The 16,561-nt window shown below is 43.4% G+C and overlaps 1 protein-coding gene across 13 annotated transcripts in view; it reads left to right on the plus strand.

Moving 5' to 3' along the window:
• Positions 1-16,561, plus strand: part of LOC138980426 (protein scribble homolog) — a 142,762-nt gene that overhangs the window by 92,843 nt on the left and 33,358 nt on the right. The window lies entirely within an intron of this gene.

Consider the following 16,561-nt stretch of genomic DNA (forward strand, 5'->3'; position numbering starts at 1 on the left):
TTTTTTTTCTGTATTTTCTGCTTTTACTTTTTCCATCATCGTGTTGGTGTTGTTGTGTATTTGTTTTCTTGTGTGTCATTTGCTTTTTCTGCCTTTACTTTTTCCATCATGTTGTTGGTGTTGGTGTTGGTGTTGGTGGTGGTGGTGGTGGTAACATCCAGGGAGGGAATCTGTTTGCATATCCACCCTAAATATGGCAGGACTGGGTGGCCGAGTGGTAACGCACTTGCGCTCGGAAGCGAGAGGTTGCGAGTTCGACCCTGGGTCAGGGCGTTAGCAATTTTCTCCCCCCCCTTTCCAAACCTAGGTGGTGGGTTCAAGTGCTAGTCTTTCAGATGAGACGAAAAACCGAGATCCCTTCGTGTACACTACATTGGGGTGTGCACGTTAAAGATCCCACGATTGACAAAAGGGTCTTTCCTGGCAAAATTGAATAGGCATAGATAAAAATGTCCACCAAAATATTCGTGTGACTTGGAATAATAGGCCGTGAAAAGTAGGATATGCGCCGATATGGCTGCGATCTGCTGGCCGATGTGAATGCGTGATGTATTGTGTAAAAGAATTTCATCTCACATGGCATAAATAAATCCCTGCGCCTTGAATATGTGCGCGATATAAATTGCATAAAATTAAAAAATTAAAAATATAAATAAATCCCTGCGCTTAGAACTGTACCCACAGAATAAGCGCGATATAAGCCTCATATTTATTGATTGATTAAAATATAGACATTTATAACTTCAGTGGCCTTCTTATGCAAATGACTAAACTTCAGCCCCCACCCACCCCCTCCGATCCTCCTTCCAGTAAGCTGTTTTTAAATGGGTGTGTGTTGGTTTTATCGTGTCTGTTTGTCTGTCTTTACACCCCCGGTATAGGGGTGTGTATAGGATTCGGTCGATGTGTTTGTTTGTTTGTGTTCGCATATAGATCTCAAGAATGAACGGACCGATCGTCACCAAACTTGGTGAACAGGTTCTATACATTCCTGAGACGATCCTTACAAAAATTGGGACCAGTCAAACACACGGTTAGGGAGTTATTGGTGGATTAAAATTATACAAGGACTTATAGAGGGACATATTCATGGTCAAAGGGAAATAACCATTCTCACTGCCACCAACTGAGAAGGTTATTTCCCTTTGACGGGGGTGTTTTTCCTACCTCGGAGGAATTTCTTGGTTTCTTTGTCCTTCTGTCTGCACATAGATGGCTGGTGTTTATGAGTTGATTGAGCTGACATTTGCTATGGATTTTCATTTTCATTTTTTTCATTTCATTTTCATTTTCATTACTTTATTGTCCCATCGCTGGGAAATTCGGGTCACTTCCTCCCAGTGGAAAGCTAGCAGCAACGGAGTCGCGCTACCCAGGTGTCTGCGTGTTTAGGTGTATTCAGCCACCTGCACTTATGGCAGAATGACCAAGGTCTTTTACGTGCCATTGTGATGACACGGGGGTGGGACATGGCTTCCGTCTCTGGGTCTGCACATAAAGTTGACCCGTGTCCGTCCCGGCCCGAATTCGAACCTGCGACCTTTCGATCACAAGCCCAGTGCTCTACCAACTGAGCTACCGGGCCCCAGCTTGACAGTGGTGTACACACAGTCCTAGCAAAAAATTAGATTTCTGCATCTAAAGAGGGGACAATATATATTTATGACACAGCCTTCTCTGTAATTTGTACGGCCTTCTATGTAATGTGTGGGTTACAACAATTTATGATCCAAACGATAACTGCATTGTTCCAAACGCCCCATCCTGGATTTGACTGCTTTTTGACCCGAGGTCAGTGTCTGGTTTGCTCTCTGTGTCCTCTGCAGTCTGGGACAGGGAGGTTGTTGCTGACCTCCAATGTCTTTTCAGTTCTGACATGTCAGTACAAGGATTGCTCGGGCCTCTCTGTGTCTGCATGTCTGGTTACCGTGGGAACCCCCCCCCCCCCCCCCCCCCCCCTCTCCCTATTTAAGACCTCCAAACATTTGAGAAAATCCGATCTTAAAATGGAGGGAGTCTTAAAATGGAGGGAGTCTTAAAATGGAGGGAGTCTGAAAATGGAGGTGAAATTTCAGAGATTGTGAACAGAAAATCTGTGAAACTCGGTCTTAAAAGGGGGGTCTTAAAAAGGGGTTCTGGGCGGGGATGTAGCTCAGTCGGTAGAGCGCTGGATTTGTATTTAGTTGGCCGCTGTCAGCGTGAGTTCGTCCCCACGTTCGCCGAGAGATTTATTTCTCAGAGTCAACTTTGTGTGCAGACTCTCCTCGGTGTCCTAACACCCCCATGTGTACACGCAAGCACAAGACCAAGTGCGCAACGAAAAAGATCCTGTAATCCATGTCAGAGTTCGGTGGGTTATAGAAACACGAAAATACCCAGCATGCTTCCCCCGAAAGCGGCGTATGGCTGCCTAAATGGCGGGATAAAAACGGTCATACACGTAAAATTCCACTCGTGCAAAAAACACAAGTGTACGTGGGAGTTTCAGCCCACGAACGCAGAAGAAGAAAAAAGGGGGTCTTAATTGGGAGGGAATCTTAAATTTGGGGTCTTAAAAAGGGGGGGGGGGGGGGGTTCCTCTGTATTTCTACCCCAGTCCCACCCCTGAAGATTTGACAGTCCACATGTACCCAGTGGCAAGAGTATGGGGAGTGCTGGCACATTAAAGCCAACCGCAGCTCCTGTTGCCATAAAGCAGCTCCTGTTGCCATAAAGCAGCTCCTGTTGCCATAAAGCAGCTCCTGTTGCCATAAAAACAGGAACCGGTATTGATCCAGTCTTCCCGCCTTTGCTACGCCCACTGAGCAAAAAGGGAAGAGGAGTTGGATTAGAGAGAGAAGAGGGGGGGGGGGGAGGAAGGGAGAGAAGGGGGGAAGGAGAGAGAGAGGGGGGAGGGGGGATCAGAGAGAGCTAGAGAGAGAAATAATTCTTTATTTTACGAGGGTAGTAGAATAAGCAGTAATCCGCTTTAAAAAAAAATTTAAAAAATTAAAAATATTCACTTTTACATTCCGTAAAGGGGCGAAAAAGGGAGGGAAGGAGAGAAAGAGGGGGGAGAGAGTCGGAGAGAGCTAGAGAGAGAAAGAGAGAAATAATTCTCTATTTTACGAGGGTAGTAGAATAAGCAGTAAATTAATCCACATTTAATTTTTTTAATTTTTTACATACCTTAGCTACAGAAATATTAATACTTCTTCTTCAGCGTTTGTTTGGCGGTTGTGTGACTGGAAAACAAACAAAAACAAGACAAGACTTGTTCCATCGTTACAAAATATACAAAATAAAAATTCGAGAGAAGGGGTTGCTAGGTGACAGAGGAGGGGCGGGGGTGAGGATTCTGTTTGTGTGGTGGTGGTGGGTTAATAGAGGGCGGGGTGTTATATTTGATTATTTCGATTAGCTGTGAGAAATCAATAGGAATCCATGGCCAGACATCTTTCATTAACACAATACAAGGAACATACACGATTCATTTCAGCCCTGGTGTGTGGTCCTGTGATGAACACCATTTGCAACCACCCCCAGTGTCATCCCGACCCCATTCCTATGTTCTTTATAACACACACACACACACACACACACACACACACACACACACACACACACACAGAACACCCAGCCTTCTGAATATCAAATTAAGTTGTGGACTTTCTGACACATAGACAGAAGAATCTGCAGAGAAGATCTCCACATGAGTTACATGCATTAGTACCGTGGAGCCCTGAGTTTTCCAGACTTTCTGTTGATAATATTTGTAAATTTACCTTCATTTTATGACTTTTTAAGACCTGATTTTCTCATATTTGTTTAGGTCTTCTTCTTCTTCTTCTGCGTTCGTGGGCTGAAACTCCCACCTACACTCGTGTTTTTTGCCCGAGTGGAATTTTACGTGTCTGACCGTTTTTTACCCCGCCATTTAGGCAGCCATACGCCGTTTTCGGAGGAGTTTAGGTCTTCAAAGAAGGGGGGGGGGGGGGGGGGGGTCCTTTGTACCATGATAGTAGACAGTGTTCCAAAGTCAAGATCAAACAGGATTAAAAAATAAATATTCCATACTCAGTTAATTTCAGTGCTGTGGAATGGACACCGGGCTTGAAATTGTAGGTGTCAGCTTTTGGCTTATCTCAGATGAAATGCCATTCACACAAGGATGACATGGAAGAGAACCGTGGAATTTTTAGGCATTATAATTGAAAATCTGTCTCGCAAAGGGACAAGATCCGTGGAGAGGATTACACTCCTGCAAATTAATTAAAGTTTTCATCTCAAATACGGATTTGGAAAATTCTGGATAAGTTTTCAGACTAGAAAAAAATAGTCAGCAGAAACTTATAAAGATGTTTACCTATTCTTTTTCCTTGGCTTTTCTTGGCACACAGGAAGATTTTGTCAAAAATCACTCAATAATGTAATTTTTCGAGGTCTTGGTCCCATACAGATTAGACTCAAACAGTGGTGATGCCCTCTTCGCCCAGCCAAGGGTCTCAGTAGGCCCCCCGGCTTAGACCCCCATCCACCCCCCCCACACACACACACACCACACACACCACACACACACCTCCCCCTGTTTTTTTGTTTTCCCAACTTTTATCCTTGCTGTTGGCTGAGACAGATAAACATCTTTGAAAAATGTGGAGACAAGGTTTGCCTCAGGGCTTAAAGTTTGAATGAGTTGCACTGTCTGATCTGTCTGCTTCATTCAGTTTGGAGTTTTGGATCTGAGCTGGTTGATGTTGGAATTGAAGCTAAGTCCGTGGTGTGGTGTTGTGAAGAGATGGAAGAAATCTTATTGCAGAGAGTTGACATTGAAGTCAAAATTCTTTCCATTTGAACTCGTACCCCCCGTGGGTTATGGGGAAGAATTTACCCGATGCTCCCCAGCATAAGAGGCGACTAACGGATTCTGTTTCTCCTTTTACCCTTGTTAAGTGTTTCTTGTATAGAATATAGTCAATGTTTATAAAGATTTTAGTCAAGCAGTATGTAAGAAATGTTAAGTCCTTTGTACTGGAAACTTGCATTCTCCCAGTAAGGTAATATATTGTACTAGGTTGCAAGCCCGTGGAGCAATTTTTTGATTAGTGCTTTTGTGAACAAGAAACAATTAACAAGTGGCTCTATCCCATCTCCCCCCCTTTCCCCGTCGCGATATAACCTTCGTGGTTGAAAACGACGTTAAACACCAAATAAAGAAATAAAGAAAGATTTGAACTCGTAAAAGTGAAATCGATGATGCCTAAATAAAAAATAAAAATAAATTTAAACTTCTTTTTTTTTTTTACAGTTTTACTGACAGATTCATTATTCCAAAGATATGTTAACAAGAGAAAGTAGCAGTCTTCTCTTAGCCGCCTTTATGTATAAAGCGGCTATTAGGTTTTACTGTGTCTGTTTGGATGTTTGTCCGTAGACTTGTATCTCTGGTACTCTGGGGTCAATTGACAGGCATGAAAATTCTCCGTATTTTCCGTATTTTCCGTATTTTTGAAAAAAATAAACCGTATTTTTTTTTTTTTTTTTTTTTTTTTTTTTCCTAGTCATAGTTATAGTAAAATAGTTTTGGGGCCATGTTTGAATCCAATTTTAAGGCTCAGATAGCCCCAGATTGCACCAAATTGCACCCTTGAAAAAACATTTCCGGGGGGGCATGCCCCCGGACCCCCCTAGAAGTCTTGGCGCATTGCGCCTGCGGAACTTGGCGCTATGCGCCTGCGAAACTTGGCGCTATGCGCCTTCGAATTTTGTTTTCAGTATTTTTTTTCTTTCAGTTTTCATGCCTGATTGAGCTCAAACTTGGTGAGTAGCTTGCAATTGTGGGGCCTAGGGTGTGCTGACCCAGATTTCCATGGGTTTCAATGTCCCACCCCCGTGTCACCACGCTCTCTCTCTCTATTTTTGTTCTCTCTCCCTCTCTTTGTTGAAATTGGCGTTCATTCTTCAACAAGCTATTAAAGCGGGTCAAACACATCTGGAGTTCAACCATTCCAAAGCTCTGCTTCACAAAGCGTGCAACTGGTTAATTTGGTGGAACTAACCCCCAAGGATAGCTAAACTCCAGATCAAACAAAAACCAAATCGTTTGAGGAAAATGGTTGTCTGCTATCACTATAATCAGCCAGAACCGGGGGAAGTTGTCATGGAATCATTTGTGGACAGTTGCAGGGTTCGTACAGAGTCCTTGAACCCTGGAAAACTCCTTGAAAATTGGAAAACCTTTTCCAGGCCTTGAAAAGTGCTTGAAAATAGAGTTTTGTTAAATAGTCATTGAAAAGTACTTGATTTTTCCAAATTGTTGCCTATACATTTTGTCAGCAGCTTGTCTTATTTTACAAAAAAATGCAACCCCCTTTTTTTCGTCAAATACAGTACACACATTTTGGGAGAATAAAAGATCGAGTGAAAACGAAAGTAGACGAACTAACTATTACTAGTCACCCGTAGTTGCTTCCCTTCCCGGAAGTTGGCAAGGGAAACAACTACGGAATGACTAATAGTTTGCAGACTTGAAAAACTGAAGGTAAGCTTGGTGCTTTGCATTAATTTGAGGAAAATCATGTCCTTGAAAAGCATTTATTTGGTCCTGGAAATGTCCTTGAAAACTCATTGAATTGTATCAGCTCTGCCCTGCAGGAACCCTGCAGTTGCACTTAGCTGAATGAGTTGCCTTCACAGCCAAATAGATAATACACAGAGACACACTCATGCATAGGCATATCCGACCCCCCCCCCCAACACACATACATGCATACACACACTCTCTCTCTCTCTCTCTCTCTCTCTCTCTCTCTCTCTCTCTCTCTCTCTCTCTCTCTCTCTCTCTCTCTCTTGCTCACTCTCATGAAAATTCACTATTCCCTGGAGGATTAATTTTATTTGTAGGTTTTTGTATTATTGTTAGGTTGGGGAGCAGAACTGTATTTTCAGTGCTTTAAAAAAAAAAGGAACAAAAATTACACTTTAACTACGGTCGCAAATTGAGGCTCCTAGAATACAGACAGAATCATAACCTCTCCAGCAATAACTATGTCCTAGCTGCTTCTCACACGCATTTCTTTCTTTCGGCGCTGAATATTTGCACGAGAGACAAGGGAGGTAAATATTACCACCAAGGGAGGCAAGCAACGAATCCATAAAGGGAAGAAAGCCAGGGTCACAGAAAACAAATCCTCCCCCTTGTGGTCCCAGACAGCCCATTAGTACCAGCTGACATTGCCATAATAGACAAATTCCGAAAATAACGCTGTATGGGTTGTGAAAGAGTGAATACCCTTGCTTTTACTGGGACAAACATTGGAGGGGCCAATCACTAGCGAGGGGTGTGACAGAAACAGGTGGACAGGAGCACGTGCCCTTTTATCATATCCTTCAGGCTAGTCTTAAGAGGTGTAACCTTGTGCCTGTAGGACATAACATTCTTATATTCGTTCATTTATTTGTCTGAGAGAAACCAAGGGTATTCACTCTTTGACAACTCATACAATCCCGACAGAGTTATTTCCCAACATCGTCTATTGTAGGTGAGTGGGTGTGTCAGTTCTGTCTATTGTAGGTGAGTGGGTGTGTCAGTTCTGTCTATTGTAGGTGAGTGGGTGTGTCAGTTCTGTCTATTGTAGGTGAGTGGGTGTGTCAGTTCTGTCTTTGAAGAAGCGACAGAATGGTCCCTGGGCGTTTAGACCTTCAAAAGTGATTCAAATGCTTGAAGGTTAAAGCCCTTCAGGTGTAAACGATTCGGCTCACCATCTCATCTGGCCAGGCTTTTACATGGGATAAGACCATCCCTCCACTTGGTCACATGGGATAAGACCATCCCTCCACTTGGTCACATGGGATAAGACCATCCCTCCACTTGGTCACATGGGATAAGACCATCCCTCCACTTGGTCACATGGGATAAGACCATCCCTCCACTTGGTCACATGGGATAAGACCATCCCTCCACTTGGTCACATGGGATAAGACCATCCCTCCACTTGGTCACATGGGATAAGACCATCCCTCCACTTGGTCACATGGGATAAGACCATCCCTCCACTTGGTCACATATCAAAAATCAACATCCTGACTGCTTGCTGTGCAGAATTTTTATTGAATTAATTCCTATACAGCCACAGTGGCTTCTAAGATATTTATTCATAAAAAAATCTTGACTCTTTGCAGAAAGATTTCAGAATTTTGATTGAATTAATTTCTATATAGCCACCTTGGCTTCTAAGATATTTATTCATAAAAAAAAATCTTGACTCTTTACAGAAAGATTTCAGAATTGTGATTGAATTAATTTCTATACAGCCACCTTGGCTTCTAAGATATTTATTCATAAAAAAAATCTTAACTCTTTACAGAAAGATTTCAGAATTTTGATTGAATTAATTTCTATACAGCCACCTTGGCTTCTAAGATATTTATTCATAAAAAAAAATCTTGACTCTTTACAGAAAGATTTCAGAATTGTGATTGAATTAATTTCTATACAGCCACCATAGCTTCTAAGATATTTATTCATAAAAATTTTTTTGACTCTTTACAGAAAGATTTCAGAATTGTGATTGAATTAATTTCTATACAGCCACCTTGGCTTCTAAGATATGTATTCATAAAAAAAATCTTGACTCTTTACAGAAAGATTTCAGAATTGTGATTGAATTAATTTCCATACAGCCACCATGGCTTCTAAAATATTTATTCATAAAAAAAATCTTGACTCTTTACAGATAGATTTCAGAATTTTGATTGAATTAATTTCTATACAGCCACCATGGCTTCTAAGATATTTATTCATAAAAAAAAATCTTGACTCTTTACAGAAAGATTTCAGAATTTTGATTGAATTAATTTCTATACAGCCACCTTGGCTTCTAAGATATTTATTCATAAAAAAGTCCCACTCTTTTTAGAAGCATTCAGACTGTTGAGTTTGTGGTATGTGTCCAAGAGGAGATACTGCCTTATCCCGTGCACAAGCCAGATCCGAGAAATAGCCCATTGTCGATGTCCAAATCGCAGGAAAACACCAACATCACCAGTTGTCTATGACCATCATAACTAACCGGCGGTGGCATGGTTCCAATCATAAGGTCAGGAGGGCAATACGGATCAATAACATTGCGGGGCGCGCTTTGCAAACCCCAGGGTACCCAGTCGCCTTTGTAACTTGGCTGTACAATTGATCACGGACCGCAGACACCAATCATTTCTGTTACCTCCTCTCTCATCTCCCCCCCCCCCCCCCCTCCTTAACTTCGCCCTCCCCTCTCCTGCTCCAAATCCCCCCCCCCCTCCCCCCTCCTTCATGAAACACCAATCTTCTCGCATTTGCATCTAGTTTTGTTCTAGCTCTCTCTCTCTCTCTCTCTCTCTCTCTCTCTCTCTCTCTCTCTCTCTCTCTCTCTCTCTCTCTCTCTACTTCTTCATAAAAACACCAATCTTCTCGCATTTGCATTCAGTGTTTGTTTGTTTTTAGTTGCACCCCCCAATAACACAAATCCCTACCCCCTATGTACTCTTCTTTTTCCCGTCTCCCTCTTCTTCATGGTACACTCATCTTCATGGTACACCCATCTTCTTCATGGTACACCCATCTTCTTCATGGTACACCCATCTTCTTCATGGTACACCCATCTTCTCGCATTTGCGTCTATTTATTTTCTGGTTGTCTCTCCAATCTACACCCCCGCCCCCTCTTCTTCATAGAACACCCGTCTTCTCCAATTTGCAACTCAGAACTAGTTCTTTGGGTTCCTGGGCAGAGATTATGGGCTGTGGTGTATTTCGGAGAAAATGACAATTTTGGGTAGGCCGGTCCGAGATGTTTGCTGGTAATTGTGTATGACGGCTGGAGTCTGCATATTTGTCGCCGGCGTTATCGAATTTAGCGGAGAAAGTACTCTGACAGTCTCTGTAATCTTCCTGTCTCTCTGTCTGTCTGGGTGGCTCTCTCTCTCTCTCTCTCTCTCTCTCTCTCTCTCTCTCTCTCTCTCTCTCTCTCTCTCTCTCTCTCTCTCTCTCTCTCTCTCTCTCTCTCTTACACACACACACACACACACACACACACACACAGTCGCTTACTCAAATTTTATTCTACCACCTGTCAAGAACTGAGACCTAAAAAGATAACTGATAGGTTCACATATCTCCAGAGGAATATGTCTGAAATTGGCATAAATGTATCTTGCCTGCACTCATCATTTGTTTGAATAGAACGGGAACATGTTAACACCAAAACATTTTGGCGAGAAGCCGTGTCTGTTGTAAAGGGAGAGAAGAGGGAACGAAGAGTATTATTATTGTTGAATTGTTTCTTGTATTGTTTTTGCTCTCCCTCACCCCTCAACTCCCTTTTCTGTACATAGCCTGATTTCTTTTTGTTTTAGTTCCTTTTATTTGGTGTTGAATGAAATGTGTTTTTATTGTGTTTTTTAATTTTCCATGTACCCTCACGGGGTTTTATCGGAATAAAACTTGACTTGACTTGACTTGATAACTGCACAGGGAATATCTGGTCTGGACCTCTTTATCCCTATTACTCTCAACGACGGGAGAATCATCACCCAATATGTCTGTTACCAGCTTGCCGTCTGTTCTGCTGCTTGTAATCCAAGGCTTCTGTGCTGAAGACTCATTAGCTGGACGGGGTTTGGGATGCTGATAATTAGGTATTGATTGTGAGTCATGGAGTTCAGGGTTGAACTAACATCAAGCAGCATGCCTGAAACCAGATAGGGCTTGGTGTCGTTTTAAGCATGGGCGTATGGACACAACGCGCGTGTGCACGCACACATGCAGGCACGCACTAACGATGACGCACGCACGCACGCACAGGGAGAGAGAGAGAGAGAGAGAGAGAGAGAGAGAGAGAGAGAGAGAGAGAGAGAGAGTGATCGCACACTTACGCACGTACATGTACATTAATACAACTTCTCTTTCTCTCCCGCCCCCCCCCCTCTCTCTCTCTCTCTCTCTCCCCCCCTCCCCCAATCTTTCTGTTTATCTCTGTCTCATCTCTGTCTCTCTCATCTCTGTCTCTCTCTCCCGCCCTCTCTCTCTCTATTATCTCTCGCTATCCCTCTCTCTCTCTCATCTCTCTGTCTCTCTCCCACCCTCTCTCTCTCTCATCCCTGTCTCGCTCTCATCTCTCTCTCTCTCATCTCTCTCTCTCTCATCTCTCTGTCTCTCTCATCCCTGTCTCGCTCTCATCTCTCTCTCTCATCTCTGTCTCGCTCTCATCTCTCTCTCTCTCTCTCCCGTCCTCTCTCTCTTATCTCCCGCTCTCTCTCTCTCTCTCTCGTCCTCTCTCTCTTATCTCCCGCTCTCTATCTCGTCCTCTCTCTCTCTTATCTCCCGCTCTCTCTCTCTCTCTCTCTCTCTTTCTCTCTCGTCCTCTCTCTCTCTCTCTCTCTCTCTCTCTCTCTCTCTCTCCCTCCCTCCCACCTCTCTCTCTCTCTTATCTCTCACTCCAACAATTTAAAGCCCACAAAACAGATTGACCTGCCATCACAGCAACATATGATCGCGGAATGAGTCAGAACTCGATTACCAGCCAGGCTAGCCGAGACCAGCTCACAAAGCAAGGATCAGTTTGCCAAGAAGCCAAGTCATCAAGAAGAACAAAGGTGTCTGGGCATAAAACACTCAAACGCACTAGCAGCCTGATTGTTGCAGACGACATTTGATCTCGTTATCAGCATCACGACAGTGGGCGTGGCAGGGGGTGGGGACGGGGGAGGAAAGAGAGAGAGGGTAAGGGGGATGTGTGAGAGAGAGACAGAGAGAGAGAGAGACAGACAGACAGAAAGAGAGAGACAGAGAGAGAGAGAGACAGAGAGAGAGTGTGTGTTGGGGAGACAACTAATGAGGAAAACAAAGACAGTACAGTTTTTGGCATTGTGTCACTCAGTGTAGTAGACAGTGAAATAGTATAGAGAATAGCGTGTTGGTTGATCACTCAGTGTAGTAGACAGTGAAATAGTATAGAGAATAGCGTGTTGGTTGATCACTCAGTGTAGTAGACAGTGAAATAGTATAGAGAATAGCGTGTTGGTTGATCACTCAGTGTAGTGGACAGTGAAATAGTATAGAAAATAGCGTGTTGGTTGATCACTCAGTGTAGTAGACAGTGAAATAGTACAGAGAATAGCGTGTTGGTTGATCACTCAGTGTAGTAGACAGTGAAATAGTACAGAGAATAGCGTGTTGGTTGATCACTCAGTGTAGTAGACAGTGAAATAGTACAGAGAATAGCGTGTTGGTTGATCACTCAGTGTAGTAGACAGTGAAATAGTACAGAGAATAGCGTGTTGGTTGATCACCCAGTGTAGTAGACAGTGAAATAGTACAGAGAATAGCGTGTTGGTTGATCACGCAGTGTAGTAGACAGTGAAATAGTACAGAGAATAGCGTGTTGGTTGATCACTCAGTGTAGTAGACAGTGAAATAGTACAGAGAATAGCGTGTTGGTTGATCACTCAGTGTAGTAGACAGTGAAATAGTACAGAGAATAGCGTGTTGGTTGATCACTCAGTGTAGTAGACAGTGAAATAGTACAGAGAATAGCGTGTTGGTTGATCACTCAGTGTAGTAGACAGTGAAATAGTACAGAGAATAGCGTGTTGGTTGATCACTCAGTGTAGTAGACAGTGAAATAGTACAGAGAATAGCGTGTTGGTTGATCACTCAGTGTAGTAGACGGTGAAATAGTATAGAGAATAGCATGTTGGTTGATCACTCAGTGTAGTAGACAGTGAAATAGTATAGAGAATAGCGTGTTGGTTGATCACTCAGTGTAGTAGACAGTGAAATACAGGCAAATCCGGATAAGACGAAATTGAAGGGACCGAATTGTTATTGTGTCCTATCCGAAATTTCGACTTGGTCATAGTACAGTGGAACCCCTCTCTAGCGACCTTGAAAATGTTGACAAAAATCGGTCCTTATGGAGGGGGGTCCTTACAGAGGGAGGGGGCGGGGCCACAAAGAAAGTCACCTCAGATTTTCTTAAAAAAAGAAAACAGAGAAGTTTGAGTTGCTGACGACCGTTTCCTCAAGCAAACTACTTCGATTTCATGTTTGACATTGTCGATGGTGTCCACCAGTTCTGGTGCATGTTTCAATGCAAAAAGAGTTAGTTTCTGAGCAAGCATTTCTTTACAGCAGTCCCTGCAATGATGAAGGCCCTCCGAGAAAGAGAGTGAAAAATCGGCCACCGTTCTCAGCATCGCGTATCTGTGTGTAACCTCTTTCATTGACAAGATACTCTTGTTTCCCTGCAGCCTTGACCAGTGAGTCGGTTACCTAATCTGTGAACCCTTCAGTTGTGTTGCTTTGTCAAAAGTTAGACACAGTCAACTAGTTTTGCTCTGAGTGAACAGTGCAGCTGGCCTCAATTAGCCGGTGACACCTCTCTGGCCACAGCACCAAACAGTACATGGCTGGGGAGAGAGAGAGAGAGAGAGAGGGGGGGGGGGGGGGGGCTGGCTAAACTCAGTGGGGTGTCCGGTGTCACTGAACTGTGAAGTCAGCAGGAAGAGCATTGGAGAGAAATAGAGAGGTGTACTCTTCCACACAATTTCCAAGGATCAGTTGTCAGGGCTTAGGGTAGTCAGTGAGGGAGAGTGAGAGCGGTTTGTGTACAGTCCGACTGAAGAGTGAAAAGTCACTGCCACAAGATCGGCATGCAGTCAATAAAGCCAGACAAGAAGAATGATTATGACATGCGGCTCTATCTGCTGGTTTTTTGACTCACATGCGAAGCAAAAGTGAGTCTATGTACTCACCCGAGTCGTCCGTCCGTCCGTCCGTCCGTCCGTCCGGACGTCCGTCCGTCCGGCCGTCCGGAAAACTTTAACGTTGGATATTTCTTGGACACTATTCAGTCTATCAGTACCAAATTTGGCAAGATGGTGAATGGTGACAAGGCCCCAAAAAACATACATAGCATCTTGACCTTGCTTCAAGGTCAAGGTCGCAGGGGCCATAAATGTTGTCTAAAAAACAGCTATTTTTCACATTTTTTACATTTTCTCTGAAGTTTTTGAGATTGAATACCTCACCTATATATGATATATAAAGCAAAGTAAGCCCCATCTTTTGATACCAGTTTGGTTTACCTTGCTTCAAGTTCAAGGTCACAGGAGCTCTTCAAAGTTGGATTGTATACATATTTTGAAGTGACCTTGACCCTGAACTATGGAAGATAACTGTTTCAAACTTAAAAATTATGTGGGGCACATGTTATGCTTTCATCATGAGACACATTTGGTCACATATGATCAAGGTCAAGGTCACTTTGACCCTTATGAAATGTGACCAAAATAAGGTAGTGAACCACTAAAAGTGACCATATCTCAAGGTAGAAAGAGCCAATAAGCACCATTGTACTTCCTATGTCTTGAATTAACAGCTTTGTGTTGCATGACCTTGGATGACCTTGACCTTGGGTCAAGGTCACATGTATTTTGGTAGGAAAAATGTGTAAAGCAGTTCTTAGTGTATGATGTCATTGCTAGGTTTAGTTATTTGACCTTGACCCTGAAGGTCAAGGTCATGTAAAGGTCAAGGTCAAGCATGTGAGTCGTATGGGCTTTGCCCTTCTTGTTTTATTCAAACTGGTTTTCAACGCTTATTCTCACAAAGCATCTGCACACCTAGTACCTGCCTCTGCCTCTGTGCTGTGTTTGTGTGGCTGCTTTCGTATGATGTCAGTGCATGGTGAGTACGTTCACTGCCTTGTCACCACTTCCCCACTTTTTTTAGAATGTTTTCTTGGAGTTGGATAATTCTCCTTACTCCTCGCCCCCTCCTTACTCCTCGCCCCCTCCTAACTTCAGTTCATACTTTATTGCGTGCCGACTGGTCAGTCGGTGTGGCGTCCGTGTAGAGAAGTTCAGGGAATAAGGTTACACAATGCGCTAGTGTGAGACGCCAAGTTTCGTGTTTCGAGTTGCTGTAGTAAATATAGAGTAAACTTTGTCTTTGGGACTGACTTTCTGTTGTGTGCTATCCGTCTTTCGACTTACGTAAGAGAAATCCCATTTCGAGCTCAGGGTACTTTGTACACATAGATAAAGAGGGATAATTCCGGACCAGAATTTCTTTGTGTGCTAAGCGAATTTTTGACTTAACCGTTTGTGAGTTAGCTGGATTTGCCTGTAGTATAGAGAATAGCATGTTGGTTGATCACTCAGTGTAGTAGACAGTGAAATAGTATAGAGAATAGCGTGTTGGTTGATCACTCAGTGTAGTAGACAGTGAAATAGTATAGAGAATAGCGTGTTGGTTGATCACTCAGTGTAGTAGACAGTGAAATAGTATAGAGAATAGCGTGTTGGTTGATCACTCAGTGTAGTAGACAGTGAAATAGTATAGAGAATAGCGTGTTGGTTGATCACTCAGTGTAGTAGACAGTGAAATAGTATAGAGAATAGCGTGTTGGTTGATCACTCAGTGTAGTAGACAGTGAAATAGTATAGAGAATAGCGTGTTGGTTGATCACTCAGTGTAGTAGACAGTGAAATAGTATAGAGAATAGCGTGTTGGTTGATCACTCAGTGTAGTAGACAGTGAAATAGTATAGAGAATATCGTGTTGGTTGAATTAATCTAAATTGAACAGAGAAGAGGGGATCTACAAGAAAGTATTGTTGCATTTGCGCCACTTTATCACCCAAAACTATTACTACTTTTTATGCGGTTCACCTAAGCACATTGACATAATAAGAGAAGTGGTCATCAAAACTTGACTAAATGTAAAAATTAAACTTTCGGTGTCCTTATTGAAGCATAGAGAATTTCGTAGTATTTAATCACAAGAGAAGATCAACAAGTATCTAGGGAAATGAATAGGATTGTTTAATAAGTCAGGGCTTCTCCCCCGGGAAACAGAGCAGCCAATCATATGTGTGCCCAAATGATCCGGCGTTACGCCAGGCATTGCTGAATTTGTCAGTGTTACTGTTAAACTCACTCACACACACAGACAGCCCAGAAGGGAAATAATCAATACTTCTCTTGCATATTCATCAGACCGTTTTATCTGAACAGCGCCTCCCCCCCCCCCCCCCCCCCCACCCCCTCTCTCTGTCGCTGTCTCTCTCGCTGTCTCTCTCTCTCTCTCTCTCTCTCTCTCTGGGCGGGGACGTAGCTCAGTTGGTAGCGCGCTGGCTTTGTAGCCAGTTGGTCGCAATCAGCGTGGGTTCGATCCCCACGTTCCGCGAGAGATTTATTTATCGGAGTCAACTTTGTGCAGACTCTCTTCGGTGTCCGAACACCCCCGTGTGCACACATGCGCACGAAAAAGATCCCACGTTCACAGCGAAGGTCTCAGGGCTTGGAAAACACGAAGACACGCATGCATCATCTCTCGTATCTGATTATCATGATCGTATCTCGATACTTTGACGAGACAAACCCAATGCTGGTGTGTCGAAGAAGACAGCCACAGCGGGCTTGTTCGAATCAAAGTATCACACCATATCTTCAGCGTATTACCAAGACCTGTCCCAATATAGACCAGTTGGTCTCAGAGGACGTTAAACCCTAATAGGCCTAGTCAGTCTCTCTCTCCCCCC

Source organism: Littorina saxatilis, linkage group LG11 (genome assembly GCF_037325665.1).
Source record: "Littorina saxatilis isolate snail1 linkage group LG11, US_GU_Lsax_2.0, whole genome shotgun sequence".
Lineage (NCBI taxonomy): Eukaryota > Metazoa > Mollusca > Gastropoda > Littorinimorpha > Littorinidae > Littorina > Littorina saxatilis.